Source organism: Balaenoptera borealis (assembly GCF_965194805.1).
Source record: "Balaenoptera borealis genome assembly, chromosome: 1".
Lineage (NCBI taxonomy): Eukaryota > Metazoa > Chordata > Mammalia > Artiodactyla > Balaenopteridae > Balaenoptera > Balaenoptera borealis.
Window position 1 is genome coordinate 20,230,383 of NC_138860.1, and position 8,354 is coordinate 20,238,736.

Consider the following 8,354-nt stretch of genomic DNA (forward strand, 5'->3'; position numbering starts at 1 on the left):
TTCTACAAGGATGATGACAGTGGTGACAGCATAGACTTTGGATCTTCCTTCCAAATGGCCAACAGAAGGCTGTGTGATTTTGGCATTTGTGTGAGAAAAAGAAAATGGAAGCAGTGAAGAGTCTTAAAATCCCTGAGCAGGAGAATCCAAAATAGCCAAAAGATCTTCACTAGAAAACAATGTGGACAATTTGAAACTAGCAGAGGTTTTACCACTCCAAAAGCAGGTGGTACAAGGGCATCTCTGCCAAGTTCTCAAGGGCAGACATAGCTTAGCCCCAGAAAACTCTTAAGACTAGACAGCCAGAGTATCCTTCCATGACAGGTTGCCAGATAGGGTAAACTATGGGGAGTGAAATCACAATAGGCCGGCATAAGGAGAATAGCAACAAAGGAAAGAGAAGATTTAGATAAAAGTGGCATGGGGGACAGAGCCCTCTATTTTCAAAATTTCACAGAAGACATCAAAGAGGGAGCTCTACAAAGTTAAAAAATAAAATAAAATAAAATAAAATGCTACCTGAACTACTCAACCTTTGCCTGAGAGTGCAAATAAACTAACTTCATAGGAAAATAAACAATAGAAAAGCATCAAAGTCAAATGCCACACAAAATTGATACAAGAAAAAATAGAATGAGAAGCAGAATAATATGCTATAGACAATGAAATAAGACAGTAAGAATCAGAATAACACCCCTACAGAAAATGACAGCACAGCACATCAGAAATAAATATATCTTCCAAAAATAGATTAAAACTATAATATACTATTTTAAATCAACTGAAGGGAATTAAGAAAGTACATAAAACTGAAGGACACATAAATCATAAGTACAAAGTTCATAAGTTCTAAAGAAATATACAAAATAAAAGAAAAAAAATATTATCAGAAAATAAATAAAATGGAAGGTATACAACAGCAAATAAACACAACAAAAAATGCCTTAAGAGAAATAGAGTGTGAAAAGAAAAAAATACTCTAAAAATTGAAATGAATTGAAGAAAGTTATAAAAACATTTTGACAAATATAGGAAAAAAGAAAAAGAAGACCTATAATGTAGAGATAGGAGTTTCCAAAGAAGAAAATGAACACAAGGAAACAATAATTGATAAACACTATAATTTAAGGGAACATAGCTATAATTTAAAAAAAAAATGAAATATTAAAAGAATACAACATGTTGCTGAGAATTTTGCCTCAGAAGACATATTCTAACAAACACAAGACAGGTTCCTGTCACCCAGTGGCCAACTGGGTGGTGAAGCAATGCTCTAGCAGAAACCATGTATCAGAAAATTTAGAGGTAGGGAGCAAGTAGTAGATAAAACGATAACAATATTGGATGACTATTTTTGAACACCACTGGTGTACTCTAAAAAGATAATGAACAGCTGAGAGTAAGTAGCAGGCAATTAAAAGCCAGGTGTGAAAGGATAAGAATACAGACAAAACTGCCATCAATGTGCAAAAACTCCGACATATTCTTCCTATGAGCCTTTCCTAAGGAAATCTACTTAGAGAATTAGCTTCAGACAACCAAAATGACTAAACAGACATCGATACGAGGACTGTTGATGTGTGTTATATATAGTTACTAGGAGAACTAAGGCTACATGAGTGTTAAAATAGAGAGTTTATAATATGTGGTGATCTGACAATGTAGATACAGAATAACTATTTAAAAACTGGAGGAGACAGAGGTATAGCATATACAATTTTTGTATGAAAATAATCATGATTGGTGCTATTAGTATTCTGAGATTATTATATTGAATATGGAATAAAACAACTAACCTTGAGTTATTTAAATTCTACAATCCCTTGTGTCATTCAGAACTAGGATTTTGTTGTGTTAGAAAGGAGATTCAGAGGTAATATCAGCAAGTTAAATAAAAGTCCTGTGGTTCTGAATTGGACTGGAAATATGATTACGAATTCACAGAGTAATATATAGATGGTTGGTAAATAGATAAATCCACCTGTCCAGTCAAATGCCTAGAAACAACGAACCAGCCCATAACAATGAGCATCCTCAATATCCAGATTATGCTTTTGATGTACAATTCTCATTAAGGGATATCAGTGCTTCTTGGAGAAACAGCTGATTATACATCTGAGGCAGTAAAAGACAAGAAGACCTTGGAATGTCTTGACACACCAAAAAGCAAGGAAGCCAGCAAAGACTATTGGGATCACGTGAAAAGGACTTAGGAGCTAACTTGGAAACATTTCCATTGGCCAAAGATAGAATAATTTGAGCTTCAATAAGTAACAGTCATAATGTTTTGAAATTCGTAAAATACTTTAAAATTTCTGTGTTGACAAGGATGTTCAAAATAATGTAAAAATCAGTTGCTTTGAAAACTGGATATGTAAAAAGAAAGAATCAAGTATTTATCCTGCTTTTTTCCTCTATGAACTACGCCACTGGGTAACTAAATAGTACATGAAGGAGAGCATCATTTTATAAAAGTATTGTAGTGAATAAATGAAAACAAAATGAGTGCAAATATCACCATTTTGCAACCCCCAATGAATTTATGTCATCAATGGTTAATAACACTGAAGCCAAAAACAACAACCAGCCATCATGTGCTCCCTGATGAGAGAGCATGGCACCACTGTCCATAATATTACTAAAGGCATTAAACTTGAGACTAATAAAGACTCTGGATCTAGCAGCCCATTTTCAAGAAATACAGAGGAGAGAGGAACAGGTTGAAGTGCACCATGAATGTGCAATGTGCAAAATCCAGGCAATGGGAAACCCTAGAGTTCAAGCAACTAGTTCTTCAACACACAATTTTAAAGAAATGGAAAAATTGGAGTGGAACACTTTAGATATAAAGAGACTTAGTACACTTATGTTTACAGCAGCACTATTCATGATTGCCAAAAGGTGGAAGCAACCCAAGTGTGCATCAGTGAATGAATGAATAAACAAAATGTGGTATAGCCATATAGTGGAATATTATTCAGCCTTTTTAGGAAGAAAATTCTGACACATAATACAGCAGGTATGAACTTTTACGACATTATGTAAGTGAAATAATATAGTCAAAAAGCGGTAAATATTACATGATTCCTGTTATATGAAGTACTTGGAATAGTCAAATTCATAGAGACAAAATTAGAATAATAGCTGTCAGGGGCTGGGAGGAGGGTAAATGGGTTATTGTTTCATGGCTACAGAGTTTCCGTTTTCAACATGAAAAGAGACGGATGATGGTAATGGTTGTACAACAATGTGAAGGCACTTAATGTCACTGAACTGTACACTTAAGAATGGTTAAAATGGTAAAATTGTTTGTTATGTGTACTTTGCCACAATTAATTTTCTTTTAATTAAAAGAGACTTAGGGACTTCCCTGGTGGCGCAGTGGTTGGGAATCCGCCTGCCAGTGCAGGGGACGCGGGTTCATTCCCTGGTCTGGGAAGATCCCACATGCCGCAGAGCAACTAAGCCTGTGTGCCACGTTTACTGAGCCTGCGCCCTAGAGCCCATGAGCCACAACTACTGAGCCCGTGTGCCACAACTGCTGAAGTCCGCATGCCTGGAGCCCATGCTCCGCAGCAAGAGAAGCCATCTCAATGAGAAGTCCGCGCGCGGCAACGAAGACCCAACACAGCCAACAATAAATAAATAAATAAATGTAAATAAATAAATTAAAAAAAAAAGAGAGACTTAGAAGAAAAAGTAAGCTTTTTTTTAAAAATAGGCAAGTCTAAACTATACTGCCTAGGTGATAAAACCCTAAAGAAATGCAAGGAAGTGATTACTATTTAAAAAAATAAGGATATTCGTTATGTTTGGAGGATGGAGGGGGATGTAATTGAGATGAAATATATAAAAGGGCTTCTGAGGGGCTACCAAAATTCTGCTATTGACTTGGGTAGAGTTACAAGGGTCTTGACCTTAAAATAATTCAATATGCTATATATTTGTTCTCTGTAGATTTCTGTATTTTAAAATAAAAAATAGAAAATGAATCACATAGCTATGAATGTGTTTGGATGTCCAAAATCTAATAAAGAAAAGGACTTCCATTTGATTTGGTGGCATCTCAGTTATAGACGTTCACTGCCAAGACATTTATCTTATTTATAAATCTCTCATTCAACCTTCCTTTTATTTATTCATTTGACTTGTGGATTAGTGAGCTTTTGTTCTAGGAATCAAAGATAAAGGACTGAAGAAGAAAGAAACACCCTGAGTTGGTTATTCTCCATTCTCCTACCAAGATCCATTCTCCTTACCTTCTCTGATCTGCTCTGAGCTGCTGGGGATAAACCCTATGGACTGAATCTTCCAGTTCCCAGGTCCTTTGGTTTCCATCTGGGTTTGGCCAGTGGTAGACACAATCAAGATATTGGCAGGCAAGAAGAAGGAGGGGTCAAGGTCTATACTGCCTCATTCTTCCCTTTCTTCTATACCACAATTGTGGCAGTGGCTTTATCCCTTTGCGATTACTGCTAGGTTTCTGCTCTAAGGCACCAACTCTCACTAAGGTCCTATAACAGTTTTCTTCCCTTTCTCCTTGAAGCCTAGGGAGGTAATGCCTTCATGCTGTTGCTAAGTCCATGGGTGCCTTAATGCTTATGCTAGTTCCTTTAATAACCCTTAATATGATTATTTTATGTCCATGTCCTAACCTACACAACCTGCATGGAAAAGGAGTCCACACGGATGTGATCTAGAGATGATATCATCCTGAATTATCCAAATGGGCCCTAAATTCCGTAAGTTTCCTTACAAGAGACAGAAGAGAAGACAAAAGCATGGAGGAGAAAGCCATGTGAAGACGGAAGCAGAAATTTAGAGTAGTTTTCAGACACAAGCCAAAGAGCTCATGGAGCCACTATTAGCTGGAAGAAGCAAGGAAGGATTCTCTCTCAGAGATTCTGGAGGGAGCGTGGTGGGCCTGCTGACACCTTGGTTTTTGGACTTCTGGCCTTCAGAACTGTGAAAGAATAAATTCCTGTTGTTTTAAGCACCGAGTGTGTAGAAATTCGTTAAAACAGCCATAGCAAACTAATATACCACTTAAGTGGACTTTCTGTTTCTTGTCAGAATCCTGACTGAATCAGATTGCAATCTACTAAGAAAAGCAAACCCCAAACAAAGCAGCTCATGCATCCCACTCAATGTTCTTTAAGCCATGCCTTATGCCTCACCTGATAAAGAGATTTAATGACCCCAAAGAAAATATCTCCAGATATTGAAACTTGGGGGCCCCAGTGAAAGATCAACCTGCAATGAATCCCTCCAGACTCTACGTCTCTTCTATTCCCATTCATCCCCCTGACCCACCCCTAACACACATAAACTGCAATCAACCTTTAGGCGCCCCCTCTTTCCTTTTTTTTTATTAAAGTATAGTTAATTTATAATACTGTGCTAGTTTCAGGTGTACAGCATTGTGATTCAGTTTTTTTTTCTTATTATATTCCATTATAAGTTATTATAAGATATTGAATACAATTCTCTGTACTATACAGCAAATCTCTGTTGCTCATCTGTTTTATGTATAGTAGTTTGTATCTCTTAATCCCATGTTCCTACTTTATCCCTCCCCCAGCCCTCCCCTTTGGTAACCATAAGTTTGTTTTCTATGTCTGTGAGTCTGTTTCTGCTTTGTATATAGATTCATTTGTATTATATTTTAGATTCCACATATAAGAGATATCATATATTTGTCTTTCTCTGTCTGACTGACTTCACTAAGTCTAATACTCACTAGGTCCATCCATGTTGCTGCATATGGCAATATTTCATTCTTTTCTATGGCTGAGTAATATTCCATTGTGCGTATATGTGTGTGTATGTGTATATATATATATATATATATATATATATATATATATATATATATATATATATATCTCATCTTCTTAAGCCAATTGTCTGTTAATGGGCACTTGGGTTGTTTCCATGTCTTGCCTATTATAAATAGTGCTCTTACGAACATTGAGATGCATGTATCTTTTCAAATTAGTTTTGTTTTTTCTGAAAATATACCCAGGAGTGGAATTGCTGGATCCTATGGTAGCTCTACTTTTATTTTTTTAAGGAACCTCCATACTGTTTTCCATGGCCATCGCTACCCCACCTGGACCACATCTCAGGCCCTCTGGGCTGTCACTACTTAGTCCTCTCCCAGGGCTTGTCTGCCAAGATTCAGTGCTTAGCCGCTGCGTGGTCTGTGGCGCCACCCCGTACACGTGCCGACAACGGCCATCACATAGTGTCCCGCTCTTAAATATGCATAGACAACAAAGGTTTACAAGACACTTGAGAAATTCTTCAACATGGAAACCAACACATACAATACACACACAATACAAACACATACACACACAAATACAGAGAGAAAGAATAAAAAGGGTAAAAGAGAAGGAAAACCTCAGAAAATTATAACTAATGGCCTGAGAACATGAAAAAGCATATTGCATCCTTGAAACAAGAACAGATTACTACATAAAAATAAAGATCAAGAAATAAGAAAGTAAACACAAAAATTTAAAAATGGTTGCTGAACTCTGAAACCACTTTTCACTTACACTAAAATCGAACAAATAAGTAAATAAACTATAGATGATGGGAGTCAGGACTCTCGCTGTCAAAGAAAGAAGTCACAAATAAAAAATGAAGGAAGTCTACAGTGAATCCTGGGCTGCTGGATTAGAGTCAAAGAATCAGCATGAACTTATGATTTTATATCTATCTGTCTATCTACCTAGTTAGCTATAGAGATACACACACACACAGAAATATTTAAAATATGTGTATAAATATTGGTTAGTGTATATATATATATATATATATATATATATATATATATATGTCCACACACACGTATATATTTCTTTGTTCTGTCTGCTGAAAGGGCTCAGATGCAATGAACCCCAGTAGCAATGAACATACCCAGCACTCTGATCTTTATTTCTAATATCATTCCCTGATAAGCAGAAACAGGATTCCTTGGAAAAGTGACTGATTCTAGGACTAGGGCAGGAAAAAATATAAGATGAGCCTAGAGCAACTTGAAATGCCATAATGTAAAGAAGTGCTCAAAAATATAAATGATGGGGCTATGTCAAAGCAACACTGAAGCCAACTTAAAGAGCTCCCATTAACCAAGGCTAGGACAATTTGAGGAACAAAATAAAAAATATAGTATTAGATTATAACCCAAAGTAAAAAATATCCATGAGTCCATACTGATATAAATAAATGATTGAATAAATAAATAATTGGGGAGAAGAGATAAATCTCTCATACAGAAGAATCCCAGATAATTTGTATAGCTATTCTACCATGAAGGAGGTAGAACTTAAATCCCCACCTCTTGATTATGGGCTATGCTGAGTGAGTTGCTTCCAGACAGAAAATTTAGAAGGAGCAGAGGATAAACTCACAGTGGGGAAATTTGGCAAAAACTAGCTTGGCTAGATGATAAAGGTTAACATCATTAGGGATAAGTCATGTGCATATCAAGCGCCCTTAACGTGATGTAAGGAGAATGGTGCTTCTCTTCTGTGGTGGTTTTTTAAAAACCCCTAACCTCAGTCTACCCATGAGAAAAGCATCAGACAAACCCAAATTGAGAGACATGCTACAAAATGCCTGATCAGTACTCTTCAAAACTGTTTAGGTCATAGAAAACAAAGTAAGCCAGAAATTGTCACATATTGACGGAGGCTAAGGGTGCGTGATGATTGAATGCAACATGTTTTCCTGGATTGAGTCCTAGAACAGAAAAAGGATGCTTGTGGGAAAACCAGGGAAATTCAAGTAGTCTGCATTTTAGTTAGTAACACTGTTCTAATGATCATTTCTTAGCTTTGGTAAGCGTACTAGGGTTATGTAAGATGTTAAGGGTATATGGACACTCTACTATCTTTACAACTCTTCTGTGAATTTAAAATTATTCCAAGATTAAAAGTGTGGAAAGTCATAGCTGGTGAACTAGATATGAGTTGAGAGTTAAGGTGTTACGAGAGGCTGCCAAGGGCTTGGGGGGTGAGGCGGGGGGGAGGAGTGTGGGAGATGGAGTCAGGAAAGACGCTCCTGAATGAGAGGACGGTGGTGGGATGAGACTGCAAGTATACAATGGTAGTGGTAGAAATAATAATTATGATAGTAATCAATACTCCATTAAGTTCTTAGTAAGAACCAGGTACTGACTTGGGGATCTTATTTACAACGTTTCATGTAATCCTCACAATAGCCCAAACAAGTTATTATTTTTGCCCTTATTTTATGGTTGTGGAAACTCAGATTGAGAGAAATGAAGCAACTTTGCCTGTGCTGCTCATCTAGGGAAAGTACCTGGATTTGAATCCAGGTCT